Genomic DNA, 21,661 nt, shown 5'->3' with positions numbered 1-21,661 from the left:
ATTCTATTTTCGTTCCTTTGATGGGAGATGGTCTTGCTGGTGCTGACCTCAGATCAAGCCCAGTAGGGCCCGATGTTGTAAACATCACCCTAAACAGAAGGTACAGAGTGTCAGACTAAGTTCTGGAATGGTAAAGAATCGAGGGTATACAAACTCAGTGGCAAAGCAAGAATTCAGCTTCTTGATTATTCAGTTTCAGGACCCTGCCTGGGTGGAGAATGTCTGGCAACTGGCTTTCTTTCCTTGAAGGGAACCCAGAGCAAGGGGTAAGTTGCACTAAGGCATGGTGTGCCAGCCCCCTGTCTGTGCTATCACCTCACTTTGCTTTAGTTCTGCATCCTGGCTAAACAGATGACATCCTCAGAGCAGGCATCCTCTCTTTCCTCAGCTCTGCAACCCGTATGTAATGCTGCATGGTCTACCATGAACACAGTTTCATGAGAATAGACTTACATGTTTGCCTTGTTGTAGAGATGCATACTATTGATAGACATCCAGGTAATTTTCAAGTTTTCTTTATTACAAATAATTCTGTGTGAAACTTTCTCGTACATATATTTATGTATCTGCAGGGTAAATTCCTAAAGTAGAGTTGCTTATATGTTTACAACTCATTTTAAATTTTAAAATGAGGTATGCTCATTTTAAATTTTGATGTAGACCCTGTATTTGATTTGTACACCATCATGAAATAACACAGGTTGGAAAATATTGAAAAGAAGACTGCCTTCAGATAGTGCACTATTTAAGTGGTACATAGTTAACAAATTCACATTTAATAAAAATTTTAAGTAAGCTGAAATCTTCCACATTATTATTAAATATTCACCATTAAAGTCCACCATTTATTTGCATTTTAAGTGCATGCATGACACATCTCTAAGCCCAATTAATCAGCTGGCATCTTTGGTTAATGTTGATTTTAGCTAAAATGTGAAATTCCCTCATAATAGCACAAAGCCAGACAAATAGAGAAACATGTTTAGCACCATGCAAATTAATGCAAGGTCATAGGCAAGACCCACGAAATAATTAAACCAGGTTAAGGGAGCCATGATTTGGGAGACTAAGAATTTTAATTAAAACTGTTATTGAGTTCAAATGAGGGGGTTCTGTCTGTAATTAGTGAGTAATATCTTTCTGCATTAATCAACGTCACCAAAAACTGCCTAAATTAATTCGCTTTTCCTATATTGCTTCAGGTTTGTGGGGTGAGTGGGGAGTAAGTTATATAAAAAAGTAATTAAGATTAGAAGGACACTTTTATTTTTTTTTTTAATTTATTTATTTGAGAGAGACAATGAGATAGAGAGAGAGAGCATGAGAGGGGGGAGAGTCAGAGGGAGAAGCAGACCCCCTGCCGAGCAGGGAGCCCGATGCGGGACTCGATCCCGGGACTCCAGGATCATGACCTGAGCCGAAGGCAGTCGCTTAACCAACTGAGCCACCCAGGCGCCCAGAAGGACACTTTTAAAAATCTTGCTTTTCTACCTGGTTTAATCTTGGGTACCATACTTGATAGTAGTGAATTAACACATATTTATTGAATACTGGCTACAAAAGAGTCATGGTTGGAACTACAAAGAAGGTTTAGCTGCCACTTATAAAGGACATATGATGTGTTAGGCACTGAATTAGGCATTTTATAAACATTGTCTTATTTTTTTCCCTCACAAGAACCTTTTTATAGTTGAACATACCTTTTTCTGAAGAAATGAATGATTTGGGCGCCTGGGTGGCTCAGTCGTTAAGCGTCTGCCTTCGGCTCAGGTCATGATCCTGGGGTCCTGGGATCGAGTCCCGCATCGGGCTCCCTGCTCAGCAGGAAGCCTGCCTCTCCCTCTCCCACTCCCCCTGCTTGTGTTCCTGCTCTAGCTATCTCTCTCTCTGTCAAATAAATAAATAAAATCTTTAAAAAAAAAAAAAAAAAGAAATGAATGATTTACCCAAGTACTTAGCAGTAAATTACAGTGGAGATCATGAAAATGAGACTGGAGAATATGGCTTAGATGTGCAGTCAAAATGGACCCTACCAAGAAGACACTGATCTGCCCCACCCCGTTGCTGTCAGGGGTGGACAACCACGATCCTTCCTGCCTACCTCATGCCTGACAGCAGATCAAAGCACACCCTCTGAGAGCAGGTGGATGTGAGAACTGGAGAGAACTCTCTGAGGTGACTGCTCACCAGACAGGTAAGTGACTCATTCCTTGGGGAACACTGAGTAATAGGTAGGGGGAGAGGGCAAGAAAGTTGCTGTCACATGTCCTTTGGAAATTGGAAGCCAAGAATGTAGAAGTGCATCACTAACAGATTTTGGATTCAAACTCAGTGAAGTGCCAAGTCAATGTTCTTCCAGTGTACTGTTCCCTGTCCGTAGGACCATATTCTCCTCCAATGGGAAGGAAAGATGCATACCGATCTCAGTCCAGATCCTTCTGTTTCATAATGTACCTCACCTTCAGCCCTCACTTAGTCTCCAGCCTGGGAGCCCAGTTTTACTACTAGTGGGTCAGATGCTGTTTGGGGCATGATAAAGAAGAACTCTGGAGAATTACAGGGGGCTAGAGTTTCAAGATTCTCTTACTGACAAATTATTCTTGAAAGTATTTTTTCCCCAGAAGCAACATGGTTGCTTCACTTCACATATTGAAACAGCTCACAGGAACTGAAAACAAGAGCCTTTTTTTCCTTCCTTTCTTCTCTCACCCTCCTTTCCTTCCTCCCTCCCTTCCTTCTCTCCTTCTTACTTTCTCTCCTTCCTTCCTTCCTTCCTTCCTTCCTTCCTTCCTTCCTTCCTTCTCTCCTTCCATCCTTTCCTCCTTTCCTTCCATTTATCCAACAAATATTCACTAAAATTTCTGCTATGTGCTGGGGCCAAAACATCTATTATAATATTGCTTAACACTGCAGCTCATCTTTTATGAAGGCCTGTATAATTTCTCATGAATCCTAATATTTCTCCTCTCCATAACAATCTCACCTTTGTTATTTCATCAAAACACTGGTTTCTTTAAACAGCTATTAAATTGTTTGAAACCCTATAAAAAGGATTGTAAAAGTGGATTAACATCAGCCCATTTCCCTCTGTTGGAGATCCGTATTAATGTTTCATATGAGTAAAATGAAACTCCAAGCCTCAGAAATACTCCAATTACTTTGGGAAAATTTTGCTGTTTTGCTTTTGTTTTGTCAATGATGGGGTTATGTGGCATTTAGGAAAACAATTTTTGGGACAGATTTTGAAAAAAATACATATATGAAAATTTATAAATTGAGGCATCTTATTATTCGCTGGCACTATCTCTCTGCTTCATTAGGGCTATATTTCTTCCTCTTTGCCCAGGAAAACCGCTATCTCCAAAGGCAAGTTTGAAATTCTATTAAACTTAAATTGCTCAGTTACTGCAGGATCCAGACATGCATGTGCACGTGCACCCCCCCACATCCCCGCCCCCACACACATGTATTTTAGAAAAAAAGCCAGGGCCAAGTGATAAAAAGGCATAATACATAAAAGAGAAAATGAAATGTAAAAAGAAGAGATACAACCTGAGAAAAGGAGCGGCAGAGAACAAGGGTGTGTTAATGCACAGTCAGCTTTTGAATTGGGAAGTCTGAAAGAGCAAATAGCTTCTGAAGCAAATACGCATGACACAACTATAGATTTCTGGATAATTAGGCATGAGAAATGGTAAGTGATATATTCACCTACTGCATTTATGTTCTTTTGAAGGTACCCAGCATTTTTTTTTTCAGTAGATGGTTTGAGGCTTGGAAGTCAGGTGAGATAAAACTGAAAAGAGTGATAGAGATTCTTCTAAAATAGTTTTTGGCAAAAAAAAAAAAAAAGGTTTTGTCCAAAAACAGGTCCATTAATTTGACAGCTAAAGGTGGCCTCCTAAGTTGCACTGAGTACCAAACACAAGGTGCAGAATTCTTAAAGGACTTAAGTTTCTTCTTCTCCTCCTCCTCCTCCTCCTCCTCCTCCTTCTCCCCCTCCCTCTCCCCCCTCTTCCTCCTCCTTCTTCTTCTTCTTCTTCTCCCCTTCCCCTTCCCCTTCTTCCTCTTCCTCTTCTTCTTCTTCTTCTTCTTTCTTCTCCCCTTCCCCTTCCCCTTCTGCTTCCGCTTCCCCTTCCCCTTTTTAGTTTCAGGAACATAGCAATAACAAGTACAGAAGGAACAGCTGCGAGGATTGGCCTCGCTGTCCCCGTTAAAGATTGGCTGAGTCAGAGATTGGAAGTCTGGCTGGTTTCTAGTCTGCGGACTCTCACTACACACCACATGACTTCTTCATACACAGGAGGGTAAGATAGAGAGTCCTGCCCCCTTTATGAATTGGTCATCAGTTTGTTGTGGTGTTGTTTTTCCCCCACTGGTCTCCTGGAAATATTCAGTAAAGTGCCCCTATATTAGGTAATCTTCTGTGTAAATACTCTGTGACACACTACAAAATAAATACAATAATCAATCATGCTTTTACAAAACATCTATTATTATTAATTGGCCAACTCTACCCTTGAAGCAGGTTCAATAGTCTCAACATGTTAGGAGCTCTAGTGGACAAAAGAGAACAAAATCTAGTCTTCAGCAATTTCCAGATTTAACTCTTATTAGAGGAACCTGAGTAGAACACAAGACCTAGACAAAAGCGAATGCTATGTAGCAGCAAAGAATTTTGGACAAGCAAGCGGAACGGTCAGAGTGCAAAGTCTGGAATCCTTACTGTTTCCAACAAATGTCATCTGGTCATTTTCCTGGGAGGCCTCTCATGGTACCAACCCAAAGATCTGGTCTAAATGCTTTTGTTCAGAGGCAGTAAATTGGGAGTGGAAACATGTATTGATACTCTCATGGGGAAAACTAGCCATTCCTAACTGCTGTTCACGTCTCTTCTCCTGCCCATCAAGTCTGAGCCAGATTCTTCCACTGTTCAAGCTTCCTAGGGACATTTCCTGAAGTATCCCATGCTGTTCTCTCCTTTTCATGGTTCTATGGCCTCTCTGCATGGCCAAGATCTTTCCTCATCATAGGGGAGTGAATTGCTCCTGGGGTAGAGTGTTAATTGTCTCTTTCTTCCCCTCCTTTCATTCACGTATGGACACATTCCTTCATTCACCCACTCAATGAGCACTCATTAAGAGACTTGTATAAGCAGGTACTATTCTAGATTTTTGGGATACACCAGTGACAAAAGAGATAAAGAGCTCCACCCTTGAGGAGTTGAAACTCTAGCAAAGGGAAACAGACTGTTAATAATAAACATACTAAAAGATCTACATAGCAGGGAGAATTGAACCATTTAATGGAAAACAAATGGGAGGGGAATGAGCAGTAGGAAGGAGAAGGAGCAACACTTTGCATATTAAATAGGGCTGCCAGTAGAGGCCTAATTGAAAATCTGAGATCTGAGAAAAGAGAAGCAGTAAGAGGCCAGGAGGGCTGGAGCCAGGTGAGCAAGGAAGATCACCGTGACAAACGAGGTCAGAGAGGGAATAGAGGGGACAGATCATGTAGGACTTTATAGGTCCTTGTAAGAACTCTGAATTTTATTTTCAGAAAATTTGTTTAATCTATAAATCCAAATTATGAAATAAAACTGAATAAAATCATACTAATTTGCAGAGGGCTGACTGAACTAATGAACATATATGACATTTTTTCCTTTCTGATTGTGACATGAACTCATTTCAAAAACCTATATTCTACATCTAAATTAAAATATCTACACACATTTTTTAATCTTTTAAATTTAGGGAAAAAATAACCCTAGAATTATCCTCAAAAATATTTATTCTTTCATCTCTTCAACTACATCCAAGAGAAGGACTGATTGTACTAAAATCTATGTCTGACCCTGTCAGCTTAAACTCTAGCTTAAATTCTAACAACAGTTGTAATGACTGATATACGGCTCCACAGCTCAAGTAGAAACAATGGGTAAAAGTTACAGGACCAAAAGTCATGGTTGAACATCAGAAAAGGCAACTCAAGAGGTCCAAATACGGAACACGAAGCAGGAATCTCCCCAGTAGTGAATAAATTTAAACAGAGGCATGGTGACCATCTAACAAAAATCTTAGAAGGACGATTCCTATTTTGCCAGATGAATGGGGAAGACCACTTCTCAAGAATTCTAGAACTTCAACGGACTTTTCTTAAATACTATGAGTCAGATATTTCTAGAAGCATTTTATATAGATTATCTCATAACTCACACTATTCTCAAACCTTTGAGTCTGGATTTTATTGTGCTCATTTTATAGGAGAGGAAATGAACTGTCCAAGTTTATAAAACTAGTGAATTAAGGGGGAAGTATATAAATTCATACCGGTCTTATTCTAAATCTTTTGTATTTTTTGTTGTTATTCCTTCCATACTAGCTCTCAGAAACCAGAATCTGAAAATAGTCTACAATCCAACCTTTATCTGATTATTACTTATTTCCAGAATCCATTTTGCTCAGCAGTCATATATTAAGTTCCTCACACGCTTAAGGCATTGTTCTAGTGCTTTGAGACACAGGTGAAGTCACAGACATGGAAGATAATCATTACAATTAGATGATAAGTAGAACTACCCCTTGTACTGTGATCTTGATCTTAATTATTTCCTGAGTACGCTCCATGTATTTTTCTTTTTCTTTCTTTCTTTCTTTTTAACTTCAGTGTCTTTGCTTTTTTTATGCTGCCTATAAGACTATCATCTAACTATCTAATGGATAAATACCTCGACAGCTTTATTACTCAGTTGTAAATAGAAACACCACTGAACCTAGCTTCGGTGAAGGCAAACACACAACTAAGGACATTTACTGACTTTATGTAACTAGAAGGACAGAGTTTGAATTGGTTTCTGGATCACTAGGTCCACCAACTCCCATGGTGTCATCATGTCCTGCCTCATGTTCATTTTCCCACTCTCTCTGATTCACCCCCTCACCCATCTCCCTGCCTGACTTATCTCTACCTCGTTTAATTATCTCTTATTATAAGAAAGCATTTCTTAGGCAGCAGGGTCCAGGACTGCAAAGAGTTCAACTCCTTTAAACTCCTTGACCCTCAAGATAAGGCCTCTGATCTTCCAGTTCTAAATTTTAAAAATTTCCCAAAAGAGGACAGTTAATAAAGCCAGCTTGATCTGCTGCGTAGGGTACTATGGATGGTTGGGTATGGTCATGGAGCAAACATGGGTCACAGAGCAAACATGAAAGCAACAGCCATGGGATTAGAAATCCCGCCAGAATCACACAATTAAGCTTGTAGGGAAACAGTTCCTCCAAGGAAAATGGGGTATGTTAGAGGAGCCCAACAATTAAGCAACACATGTCCATCACAAGTCCCATATGAAATGCTATCTTCTTCATAGTGTCTCCTGAGCCACATCACATGTATGATCTTTCCCCTTCTAAAATCCCTGACACATTGACCATCTGGTTTCAATTGCCATTTACAGCCATGTTTATGCCATAAGTGACTTAGATCTTTTACATGAAGTTCTGGGCCAAACTCATTATTTAATTCCCTGAAATCCATGAAAGAGTATCTCTCCTGAAAGCAGAGCCTAACAAGCACATGTTACTGGAAAATAGAGAAAGGAGCTTGCACTGGCGAAGAAGGACATAAACTCTTTTATTGACCCACAAATTTATTCATTCAAAAATGTTCATTGAAAGGCTACCATTCACCTGGCATTATGCTAGAAGCTGATGAAATAACAATGACAAAGGCCAGGTGTTGTCCCTCTTCCTGAGCATACATACCAGTGGAACTAGATGTTCAGAAAACAAGCAAATAAGCACAGAATGAGGAAATATCTTTGGAATTAAGAAAAAAATTCCTAGAGTGCTATGTGGGGCATAACTAGGACATCTAACTTGGATTGTGGGGTGAAGGAAAGCCCATTTGGAGAAGTGCAATTTGAGTCAAGCCCCAAAAGCTGAGTAGTAACATGTAGGTGAAAAATAGGAACAAAGTGGCCTAGATAAAGAAACAGCGTTTATGAAAGCTTATAGCCTTTCAGCATTTTAAAGAAACGGCAAGAGAGCCCATGTGGTTGGTGCTCTTGGGAGTAGAAGCACACTACATTTCATCATTTCTTTCCCCTTCCACATGATGAGTTTTTCCAATCTTTCCCTGGCTCTCACAGTGAGGGATCTGGACAGCCAGGGTCACCTGAGAGAGAGGTCCCTGTGGAAGGTAGGACAACATCATCAAGACTGGGACACCAAGGCTATATATTTGCCAACGTCACTCTATTGTCAATGGCAAAATGACAAGTTCTGGAAACAGCACTGAGGAGACTTCATTTGACAATCTGGACATCTAGTTTATTCCCTTTAGAAGTGGGTCACATCACGAACAATGTCTGAATTTTCTGTTCTTGTCTATAAATTGGGGATGCTCCCTTACAAAGTTGCTTTCAAGTTTTACATGATGTAGTGTGCACAACTTTAAAAGATCAAAAGTGACATGCCAAGGCAAAGATACGGGGTTCAGGACTGGTTTTTGTATATTTAGCATTCAGGTTAAACCCCTGCACATTGCTTACTCTCGCTGCAACATCCCTGGTACTCCAGATCTGGTATAGAAGCATAAACTCTCGTTTGTGTGTGTGTGTGTGTGTGTGTATGTGTGAGACAGAGAGACAGACAGACAGACAGACAGACAGAGAGATTGAATGTGTAATGAATGTGGTGAATTCATGTTTTGGCTTGTGTGGGGTGTGTGGCATGCATGCATGTTTGTGGTGTGTGTCTGGCATGAATATATGGTGTGTATGGATGCATATGCCTGCATGCACGTGTGTGTGTGTCTGTGTGTGGCATGAGAAAGTGTGATGTGGGGAGATACACATGGGCTGAAGTCAAGAATCTATTACCTGGAAGTATCCAACTTCATTCCAATTCCTGGGCGTATCCCAGAGATGGTCCATTGCTCAACCCAGAGATTGCCAGCTCGAAATAAACCTAAGCCTTTGCTTTCTAATAGTTTGACAGGGGTCAAACCAGAACCCTCTGGGAAATAACAGAGGCTGCACTGCCCAGGATTGGGGATGCCACCAGCCTCCTAGAACACTGCTGATGCCTAAAAGGCTATACCAGGAGAGAGAGGCCATTGGCAGGTGCATGCTCTCAAACCTCCACTGTGGCAAGACCTCTCCAGGCCAACCTTGGGCCACTGGAAGCTGGGGAGAGGAGACTATGTTTATGAAATCAGCTGTTGTGATGGCAGTCAGAAGAGAAGCAAGTGCATTCTTCAGGTTTACTATAATCCCCCTTTACTCAACTGTGTGGGAATTGGCAAACATTTGTGTCCTGGTTCCTACATTGCCTACATCAGGGGACAGCAAACTGGAAAACTATGCAAGACCTAGAGCCATGTGCAACACTTCTCTGATCGCTTGTTCCCAGGGTGGTGCGTGGACAAAGAGGGCACTCCAGAGGCAAGAATGCCAAGAACAACCTCACATAGTCTCTGGACATACACTGTACCTCCAAAACATACTAGAAGAGATTTTTAAATCTAAACCAATGCCCTCAAGTTCGATTCACTATACTCTGGAGCACATGTCCATCTTTGTAGAGAAAAAGGAGAAAACGAAGTATAGTTCTTCCTCATAGAAAATTCACAGTCTAATGGAGAGACAAAGAGTACCAGCTAGAAAACAATTATGGAAAAATATGATCCTGGATTGAATTCTCAAATTTGAAGTACAGAGTTGGAGGAAACCCATTAAGAACATCTTTATGAATGGGGCTTAAGTTTGGCCCTACCAAGAGATGGATTTTGCTAGCCACCCTGGCTGACAAGTGGGAGAGAAGGGCAGAGAGAGATCACTTGGATGGGACAGACTCTGCACTTAGGAAAATGTGGGTATTTGAAACAAGGTGTTTATCCTGTAGGATCTCTAGTTACCTATGAGGTTTCCGAGGGCCTGCAATAATGATGCTTGGAACTAAAACAGTAAATACCCAAAATCTAAACAGAAAATTTAAAAATCAAAATTATAAGTATTTCATTACATCTATAAAACATAGCATCACTTCCACTAACCAGCTGTGTCTCAACATACATGTGGTAGATGTTTGCTATGATGAGTGGTGAGACCCCTAAGAGAAAGAGTGGTCAGACCAAAAAGGTCTCAAACAGGCGCTGCTTTAAAGGACAGACTTCAAGGGGGAACCTAGAAAATGTTACTTTTCTAGACATTGTCTTTTTTTTTTTTTTAAGTTTTTGTTTTTGTTTTTGTTTTGTTTTTTGACAGAGAGAGAGCGAGAGAGAGCTCAAGCAGGAGGAGTGGCAGGCAGAGGGAGAAGCAGGCTTCCCACTCAGCAGAGAGCCAATGCAGGGCTCAATCCCAGCACCCTGGGATCATGACCTGAGCTGAAGGCAGACACTTAACCGTCTGGGCCACCCAGGCGCCCCTAGGCATTGTCTTCTTTATCTGAAAAAACAATGGGGTTTTTAAATTGGGCTCTCTAGAGGTCTGGGCATCATAAAACCACAAAGGAACCATAGAAATTTTACAAATTTACAGAGAGATCGTTTAATTCAAGTCTTGGAGTAAAGCAGTCAGATTACGTAGTATTTGAGGATTGTATTCAATCACTACTACCTGGGGGTAAAACTTGTATAATGTTTTACCTGAATGTACATGCAGATCCTGCTAACTACAGTCTCCATAACCTAACCAGCTGTACAAGGTTGTTTCAGTAAATGTTTTGTTATGAAGATGAGAGTTACAAACAATGGAAAAAACCTCAGTGATACATTCAGAATTGTGCTGAAGCCAAGATCTGGAGCTACAGAAGTACATCACTTGTCTATGTTGCTCTTACATGTCAATGTGCTCTCACAGCTATTTAACAACTGTTCTTTCTGCAAATTCTGTAGCTTTATCTGACGTGTTAAATACTTTTACCTGAATTTGGCAGACAGGTAAACCAAGTCGAAGAGGTAAAATTGAGTCTAAGGTCACAGAGCTGGTTTTAAAGGAGGAGCTAGTCTCTTATCTACTAATCCCAGTTGTTCCCATGATGTCCTCCTGTCCTAGAGTTCTATGGGGCACTAGTTTTTTTGTTGGTACTCTGTGTGTGTGTGTGTCCAAATAGGCTAGCATATTTGTAAATTTCTAGGAGTGATATGCAATATATATTTCCCACAGTTATTTAACTAAAAATCATTTTCTCTAGGTATTCCAAAGAATATATTTTGAGAAATTTTTATCCCTACATGAAATCTCTATTAATCTCAGAAGAAAACAGGCCCCTACCATACGCCTTACTATACCTTGCATATTTGATCATATTGTTGATAATGATACACAACCATTTCAAATCTGTTATCTTTCCTCTAAAAAATTTGCAAAACCAAGTAAGAGATGCCTAATACAGTTTGTTTAAGAAACTCCGATTAGTGGTTCAGACAGATGCTTTCTGGAATAACAACCAGTAAGCTGTGACTGGAACACTATGAAATGTTTTGCACATAAAATGAATCCTTATGCATGGAAAGTCAATATCTGTTGTGAGTGGTTATCGTCTGGTGGTTAGTTTGAAGGGCTGGGAATTAGAGTAGCTCATTCCAGCTGAGGCTCTCACTCCTCAATGAAGAAGAAGGCGCCAGTAAGTTTACACAAACCCAAATGTGTTATGTTCTGGCTTTGTTCCAAGTTAGCACAAAAGGCACAACCCACACCTTTGGAGTACTTGCCATATGTAAAGAGTAAACTTTGCCAAAAGAGAGCAGGATTTCTCTTCAAAGGTGAAGAATGCTTTATAGTATCCCCCAAAAGAGTCTTGATATTTCATTCTGTATAGAGCAGGGAATATGGTAGCCACTCAATAAATCTACTTTGAGTAGATTTGAGTAATGTTGAACTTCCTTCACTGAGACAGAAAAGTTGCTTTGTGCCTGTATGTGATTTTCTTCTATCAGTGGCATACATTTTAGACCAGAAGCTCTAAGAAGGCAGAGATCATGGGGTCTTCTTGATATCAAAGCAAGTACTAGATTCAGTTAATTCAGAAAAAAAGCAGCAAGTCCATTTATATGAAATTCTGGAAGTCAACTGGAGTTTTTCAAATCATTAGCTTAACTTTTCAGCCATGAGTTAGACATGATGAGGAACTTACATGCTTATAAGTGACCAATTCCATCAAGACTTATTATCTGTTCAAAATAAAAAATTCTCCTAAATTTTATCCATGGAAATGCACTGGTTATTTCCTTATCTTTGCAGACTTTTTAGCTGGTTCTTCTCCTTACAATGGTTCTTTGTCTCTCTGTGAATATATGCTATCTTGGTGGTTATTTCTCTCCCCTCTTCTCTCTCTCTCTCTTTTTTTCTTCCTCCCACCCCACTTCTCTCTCTCCCAATTTTTGGTGATGGTTAATGGTCAATCACTGTTGGGCTAATAACATGAGCAACATGCCTAGGAAAGTCGAAGAAATTAAAGAGGGCATTTTTAAAAAATTTTTTATAAAGATTTTTATTTATTTATTTGAGAGAGAGAGAGAGAGAGAGAGCACATGAGAGGGGGGAGGGTCAGAGGGAGGAGTAGACTCCCTACAGAGTGGGGAGCCCGATGTGGGGACTCGATCCTGGGACTCCAGGATCATGACCTGAGCTGAAGGCAGTCGCTTAACCAACTGAGCCACCCAGGCGCCCCTAAAGAGGGCATTTTTTAGAAGTAGCCACTGTGTGACTCCCCTGTGGTCCTGTGGCCATATCCTAGTGCCCTTATATTCCATGTATTCACTGAATGAAAGCCTTAGCTTTCACTGTCACCTGGATGGAATAATGGAAAATCACAGAACCAGAAAGTAGTTGAGTTTGGAGGAATCTAATCCAGTACACATTATGTAACGGTTACAATTATGGGCTCTTGACTCAAGACTGTGTTCAAATCTCCTGTTATTTTCTAGCTCTGCCATCCCTTTCAGGAGGACTACATTTTCTTTGCTTTGGCTTCATCTATAAAATGCAGATAATCACAGTACATATTTCAGGAACCCCTGCGTTGATAAAATAAGTGTAGCATCTGACATATGGCAAATACCTCATAAATGTAAGCTGCTATTATTATTATTTAGTAATAACAGCCATTGTTATTAATGGTAGTAGTAGGAGGAGAAGGAGGAAGAGGAGGAGGAGAAGGAGTGGTACTATTTATTATAGGAGGAAACTGAGGTGGACAGAGGTTAAACGGATTTTTTTTTAAAGTCATAAAAATAAGAAGGGGCAGAGTAGCTTAACTTCAAAAGCCATGACTTATCTCAAACTCGTGTCTAAATGTCATCTCTTGGCATTCCCCAACTCTGCCATTCGTTTCCCACATTCAGGAGCCATGCCTGACTTGTGTATTTGCCACCTCCTAGGTCTGGGATACCACTGTGACATGGCAGGAGGTTCTCACTACATATAAATGAACAGCAACTTTAGGGTTGCACAAAGGATCAAGAGTAAGGGATAAAATAAATCATGAAGTTGCATCCAGAGGACTTAAAATATATAATACTTCAGATTCTGAGGATAGAAAATGATGATGTTTTCTTGGAATTTTAAGAGTTTTAGAGAAGTAAAGATAAGGCAATTCAGACATAAGTTAAAACTAGAAAGAGAGCAAAAGGGGCCAAAATCAGCAAAACAACAGCAAAACATACGTGAAAAGAAAGTATATAAATTTCAGGCAAGCCAGTATTAAAGAGTTTATGCTTCTGTACTGCAAAAATTGAATGTATGTGTGTAATCTATTCATGCATATAAACTTTGTTTAGCAAATGGTGATTGTTTTATACTTAAGGTTTTTTCTTTTTACTTTTTCATTTCTCCTAATATTTGAAAACTTGCTAACAAAGATTGTGTCTTCATTTCAGGTAACTGTTTGAGTTTAACAGTAGCATCTGCTTAGGTCAATTCAGTTCTAACCAATATTTTATTTATCTTTTAACATGCTGATAATGAAGCAAAGTAACAAATAGTCAATTAAATGTTTAAAAATTAATTAAGCAAAATTCCATATATTGATTAAATTGTATCCACTTTTTATAAACACCAGAAGAATCTTTAATTACAGTTAAAAGAAGAATAGAAATGTAAAGATTAAAGATTTTTGTTACTACTCTGGGATCTATATATTTGAATATTAAGACTTTTCTTTCACTAAGATAACTCTAGAACTTGTATTCTCAACAGAAATGTAAATTGGTTCCTGAGGATGAAAAAAATTTTACTCTCTCTCTATATGAAGTGCAGATATACATATAGTACATATATAGAAAACAATATATTATCAAATGAACATTTCATGGGGAGAGCAATTAGGAAAACATTTTCTAAAAGGCTCCATGGAGGGGTAGGCTAATAACCAAAAAAGATTGAGAAATACTGGTCTAAAATTTCAAAGTTCAAATCTTATCTGTACTACCCTGTTTTGATTCAGAAAAAGAGCATTGTGCCTCCTAAACGCACCCTCCATCATGCAGTAGTTTGATTGTTCTTAACCTATCTTTACTAAGTTTTCCCATGTTTAAAAACAGAGTTTGCAGGAGAACAAATCTGGGTTTGACTCCCACTTTAAGTTCTATTTGCATATTCTGTGCAATGGAACTAACCTCTCTTAGCTTGTATTTTAAGTCTGCACAGTGAAACAGAGCACCCACCATACACGAATGTTAATGAGGAGTTGACTAAGGTACTACAGGGCAGTCATTTAGCTCAGGGTTGGGCACAGGCTGGACACTTTGGGTGAGTGTGTATTACAATTGTTCTAATTTTTGGTCTTGGATTGCTATTTCCACAAGGAGGCTGTAACAACCATGCTTTTGAAGCCCAATCAAAACCAATTTAGATCCTTCCCACTGAATGAAAGGTGAGTGCATTTTAAAATCTGGCCCTCCCTCATCCTATTCTTTTTTGACAATATTTCAATCTAAACACATTACAAGATAAACCGACACATATAAGTATATGTATGTCTACGGGCACATGCAGATGTATATATATTTATATAAGACAGACAAAGATCAAAGAGCACTTTGGGGAAAGGTGATTAAAAAGGAAAATTAACAGACATTGTTCAAAAGAATCCTCTGAATGGCAGAAGGGTAGGATTAACTGCCTGTTTTCCAATTCTGCATAAGAGTATACCATGAAAAGAGATACCAGTCATACTTCGTTATAGCAATACTGCAAAAAAATTCAAATTATTTCATCTTGTAATGATTTTTTCTGTGAACCATATTTACCCTTGGCATGAGCTGGAGCTAAAAACAAAACAAAACAAAACAATCCATCAAATATTTATAGGGCACTCAGAAATTTATAGTGACTTCAGAAATGATGTTTTCTGATATACTTAACTCAGTATTTCCTTTCCTCCTCCAAGATGATTTGTTTATTATAACTGCCGCTTGCATAGCATTTTATTTCTCTGCTAGAGAGGCAGCTGAATGGTGATACATGAAAGCTGGGAAAGATTAGGAGAGCTGACCAGTAATGCTTGAGAGCAGAAACCAAACTTGAAAGAGCTGGGCTGGTACAGAGCTGGACATTGTGCCTTCCATACCTAGAGTTCTAACAAGATATACTCTTCCATCAATTGCTTTTTTTATTAAAAAGCCATAATTAAACAATAATCAAGCATTAAACCAATAAGTATTTTATTTTAGAGACTGCATGTTTTATGAACAGCCAAGAAAGAAAACATTTATTATATAGCGTTATTAATTGTAGATTATTTGTTGCAAACAGATCCACAAAATGCTATTACTGTAGACCTCCTGGGATACAAGAATGACTTTGTTATGCAAAATGTCTCTCTGTAAAATCTGAATCAGATTTTACTATGACAGCACTTTATTCTACATAGCTAGCAGCACAGAGCCCTGCTCTCTGACCTGTACTGGAAACATGAGGGGAAAGAATCTTTATTGCTGGGCGCCTGGGTGGCTCAGATGGTTAAGCGTCTGCCTTCGGCTCAGGTCATGATCCCAGGGTCCTGGGATCGAGTCCCACATCGGGCTCCCCGCTCAGTGGGGAGCCTGCTTCTCCCTCTGACCCTCTCCCCTCTCATGCTGTTTCTCTCTCGCTCACTCTCTAAAAAATAAATAAAATCTTTAAAAAAAAAAAAAAATCTCAAAAAAAAAAAAAAAAAGAATCTTTATTGCTTCCCTTGCTACTGTTAGAGAAAACAAGAAGGTATATTAGCAGAACTCTGAACCAGGAGCCTCAGATTCCAGCTTCACAACTAATCTTGGAAAACCCACTTACCATATTGTACTTCGATTTTCACATCTGTATAGTGTTGATAATAATTCCTAATTTAACGACTTCCTAGAGTTATTGTAGAGCAAGAGCGTTGAATAAAAATGGTTTGTCCCAAAGTATGTCGTGACAGACAGGTGTGAGGAACTAAGGCAATTCTTTTATTGAGCAATGACATGGGTGGGACAAGGGTAAGGGCCAGGCTGCCCATTAGAGTTGATATTTAAAAATACATAATAAGAGGCTGAGCTGCAGTGCAGATGGAGTGGATGCTGGAGAGGTGTATCGGGTGTATCATCAGTACCCCAGCCCTGGCATTTTTTGCCATCGTAGCTAGCTCATTCAGGACATATTCTGAGCTTCCCTTGAATAATCAGTCTCTCTAGACATCCCTGTCATCCCTTCTCCTTTGGGTGGGGGAGTCATCTCCTTCAGTGTCTGCCAGACAGAAGAGCTTATTACATTACCTTTATTAAATTTCCTTTTGCTCTTCAACTCTCATTGCCTATGCCCTCTCATTTCTATCAGGCTTATAACATTTAATTTCTCCTTTCCTCTGCTATTATTGAGTCCAATTTTCATCCCAATTGTGAGGCTACAGGATGTAGCTTCCATTCCAGTGGGAGTTCTCCATGGGGGTTTTTAGAGTGACAACCTGACTTATTAATATGATTACCGATTAATCATTTTAAGTGCAAGAAATATGTTGAATACTCTTGTTTGAACTTTCCAAGTTATCCATGGCTCCTGTATTAAATGAGACTTGGTTTTACTCCTTCTTGGTAAAGACTTTTTTTTTTTTTAATTTCCCTTGGCCACATCTTCCTAGATTTGTGATCGACCAATGGCAACGAGTTCTATAGTAGATTAAACTGTAGGTTGGTACTTTTTGGAAACCTGAAATAGTTTTCCCATTCCTTTGGATATAGTTGATGATTCTCTGGCTAGCTCTCAGGGTTCTTTATAATCCATTCAACAAAACAATAAGAATCTCTCAGGGATATCTCTACCTTGTCATATTTACTTGCCATTATCCTATTAGTATAGTTAGGATTATTCTGCAGCCTGCCTCATTTCCACCTTAGCGTGTTTTCACATGCTTCTGTGTTTTTTTGTTTGTTTGTTTTTGTTTTTTAATGTCCTCTCATCTCTTAAAATCCTACTCCCTACCTAGGGCACTGCTGAAGTCCTGGTCTTCCCCACATAGTCCTCTCTCTACACACATTTGTTGTACAACATGCAGTACCGTCACTTATTGTCTTACGACATTAGCTAATTTGTCCATTGGTATTGCCTCCCTCACCTTATCCTGTCATTTCTGTGAGGTCAATTTATTTGGAATAGTCTTTTCTCCTGTCTTATAGGTCTCATGGAGATGGGCAGGGATAGGCACAAGGATGCTAGATACTTACTTACTAGTGTGCAATAAAGCGTGACCATCAATGCTTTGTGAAGCACTTGCTTTGCAGGCTGGCTCCATACCCTTAACCACTAGAGCAAAATGATCTATTGCTGAGTGCATTTTAAACATTTCCACAGAATCAGTGGGCTTGTACATGTCTAGAACAGGGATCTTAACCTCACATCCAAGAGTCTTTTTTTTTTTTTTTTAAGATTTATTTATTTATTTGAGGGGTGGAGGGGCAGAGAGAGAGGGAGAGGGAGAGAAACAGACTCCCTACTAAGCAAAGAGCCCAAGCGGCTTGATCCCAGGTTGAGATCATGACCTGAGCTGAAATCTAGAGTTGGTGGCTTAGCTGACTGAGCCACCCAGGTGCCCCTCATATCCAGGAATCTTTAGGGTATTGAAGAACAGGTTTCAAAGATCTTATTAATGCACTAAAAATTGAATGCAAAATGTTGTGTGCATTTGGTTTTGTCCCTTATCCATTGTCCTTCCCACCCACAAGAATTCACAGCTTCAAACCTACTCTCAAAGGAGTCTATGACTTCCTAGGACATTAGGAACCTTTATACGGAACCTAGGAGGATACTGCCAAAGCCAACCATTGCACATGAAGGGGGGGGGGGTGTCAATAGGCAGTAAAATATATTGGAAAAAAATGATTCCAATTTTGTTCCACACTGTAGCCTTATTTCTTAGTGAATTTAAGCTGTTATATCAGGGAATTCCTGTCCAAGTCTCTTACAAGAGATTTCTATAGTTGTCTAGGAAGAAATGTTCTTATTTGCGGGCCTTCATTCTTCCTATGGGGAGTCTTCCTCCCACTCCAGTCCACTACCCAAAGCTTATCAGTAGAGCTGTGCCCTAGGCTGTGTATTGGTGGGGTGGAATGCTTAAAGCAAATCCAGAATTAAGGAGTTCCACAGGGAGTGGCTGAGGGGGGGAGGGGGGTGGCATTAAGGAAACAGGGCTCTGATTTTCTCTCTAGCAACAGTCCTGTTTCCCCACCAACCCTTCAGGGTGAGGAGTAAGGCTCAGCGTGAATTAGTATCTCAAAGCAAGCCTGCCAACCAGGTCCACAGTAATTGTCTCCCCTTCTTGTTTTAGGAAAAGAAAACCTCATTTCTGATTTTCCCCTGGACTACAGCTCTCATTCTTCTCCTATCTGCCTGGGCTAATGCACTCCATAATTGCTTTTTTTCTCGCAGTTCTGATGTTCATCCTTTACTTGGCCTCCCTCTAGGTTAATACTGACTTTCTGAGGGTCTAGGGTGGGGGAGGGAGTGGATGCATTATGCTAATAAAGTTCTATCTCTCTTTCCTCCTAGAGTGGCAAATCCCAGTTCTCAGGAAGGCTCTTTCACAAGGCTTTTAAACACCTGAACTGCTCCTTTGAGGATCAGTGAATGTGGAACACAGCCTTAGACTATAAAACATGGAAGTAGAGACAAAGTAAAGTTTGCAAACTGTGTCCAGTTAAACTTAAATGGTAGGTTTACTCCCCCTTCTTCACACCTAGTCCTCCTTTTACCTCTAGTTCTCAAGACCTCACCTACTTCCAGGTCTGAGAATTTCAGGTCTCATGAAAGGCTGAGCAACTTTTATACTGCCACTAGCAAGAATGCAGAACATTCCAGTAGAGAGTGTAAATATACAAGTTGGATATGAGTTGTAACAAAATAATCAAGTTGACTGAAACACATTCCATACAATGTTCTGAGTTTTTTGTTTGTTTGTTTTTTGGGGGGGTTGTTTGTTTTGTCCCCAGTCTATCTCTGAAGTATTTACTAAACACTCTGGGATGTTGAAGGAATTCCCAAATCTGTAGACACAGTGAATCTTCTCCAAGAGTTATCTCTTTACTTAGAGAAAAAAAAAAAAAAATATATATATATATATATATAAATTAATGGCTAAGGTGTGTCCTTCTCAAAAGAGTCAAAATTACTTCCAATGAGGACACAGAGATAGACAAGAAGCACACAGAGGAAATGCTATATGAAGACAGCAGAGGTCAGGGCAATGCCTTGACAAACCAAGGATGCCAACAATTGCCAGTAAACCATCAGACACTAGAGGAGAGGCATGGAACAGATGCTTCCTTATAGCCTTCATAAGAAACAAACCCTGCTGAGACTTTGGTCTTGGACTTCAAGCCTCCAGCACTGGAGACAATACATTTCTGTTGTTTAAGCAAAAAAAAAAAACAAAACAAAACTTCCAGTGATATTGATGTCCTAAGTTCAACTTCAGCAACTTCCTGAACTACATATAAGCACATTTACTAAGCTGATTTATGATCATACCCTCAATGGCTGAAGCTTCTTGATTAACAATTATTTTACCCTAATAAACTAGCAAAGAAAACCAAATCACAAGTCTCAGAAATGGCCAATAGCTCTATTTCTGACTTAAATCTCTTTCTAAAGTCTTTATACCTTTTGGAATAGGCAGGAGGACAAAAAAGTCAATATATTTGAATATATTGTCCAAATGACCCCAATACATTTGGAGGTATACCTTATTTCTTAATGTCTTTCCCAATTTAATGTGGCATTATGACTTAGGTAAGAATTTGAATGGGCAGGTGACCAAAGACCAGAAGTCATCTTTATAATATGCAACATGTAATAGGGTAAATGCCTGGGTGGCTCAGTCCTTAAGCGTCTGACTTCGGCTCAGGTCATGATCCCAGGGTCCTGGGATTGAGCCCCACCTCGGGCTCCCTGCTCAGCAGGAAGCCTGCTTCTCCCTATCCCACTCCCCCTGCCTGTGTTCCCTCTCTCGCTGTGTCTCTCTGTCAAATAAATAAAATCTTAAAAAAAAAAAAAAAAGAATCCAGAATGAATGCGGTTAAATTTCCTACCATTATGACCAAACTTGGCTTGGAATTCCTAATAAGTTGAATTTTAAGGGGGTGGAAATGCACTATTTCCATATTTCTCAGTTTGTGGACTAAGATCACACCACTTACCTAAGTGTCTCTCAAATCTCTATAAGTGGCAAACTTTAATGCTGCTCTTGACAGTAGAGTACTCATGTTTCAATCTGCCTGGGTCTTCAATTATCTCTTGCCCAAACTTCCATGTAAAAAAATTCCATGACTTTCCTTCTTCCTCTTATTGCTTAAATATGAAACAATGTTGCAGAGGCTAACTCTCACAGCAGAAGACTGCTGTGAGAGTTACAACCCCATCTGAGAAGAGAAAATAATAAAAGGGTAGAGTAACTGATAATTTCTCATCCAAACTAGCTGCTGCACAAAACTATTTAGAACAAGCCAGTGCTGGGAACTTAGAGGAGATCTGTATAGGCCCAGTCAGGAGGTTGGTTTGGTGAGGGAAGAGCTGAGCCGAGCAGAGGCCGTGATAGTGAATGTGGCTCCACCCCTCAAGATGAGAGGAGGAGGATGCAGGACCATGGTCCAAGCCTACGTTGGGACATGTTGGCCCTATGGTAACCTGCTGCTGCTTTTCCTCTCCAGTATCTACTGTCACTGATTCATTTCCACACCTAAAAGCCAGTTTGCTAACAATCAACAAAAAGCCTATGTTGACGTGAAGCTGCAAAATCAGCAGTTTGCTTTTTCACCGACTTTCCATTTCTACAACTCCATCTGCCCTTGTGTTCTAGAGGTTTCTTTAATGTATGAATAAATTATGAAACATGTCTCAGGCTCTCAACATGTGTTCAAACTTTTGATAGGTACTAACAGGATACAGGGAAGAATGGGGCATTCCCTTCATCACAGGGAAATGGAGAGCTGTATGCTACTTGACAATATTCCTAGTGCCCATTTTGAAGATGAACAAGAAAGGGTGTGCTACCTGGTGGGAGGGAGCAAAAGTTACAGGAGACCGAAGGGAACAGCACTGATCTACGGGGTTCCGGGACCTGGTCGTAAGAGGAGGAGCATTTACCCACGGCGGTGGAGTTAGCATCACTGGGGGGAGAACGAGGAATGCTAGTGCAACACATCAAGGATA

This window comes from Mirounga leonina, unplaced genomic scaffold (genome assembly GCF_011800145.1).
Source record: "Mirounga leonina isolate KUSES-001 unplaced genomic scaffold, KU_Mleo_1.0 Mir_93, whole genome shotgun sequence".
NCBI classification, from domain to species: Eukaryota; Metazoa; Chordata; class Mammalia; order Carnivora; family Phocidae; genus Mirounga; species Mirounga leonina.
The sequence above is the reverse complement of the archived record's forward strand: the minus strand, read 5'-3'. Positions refer to the sequence as shown.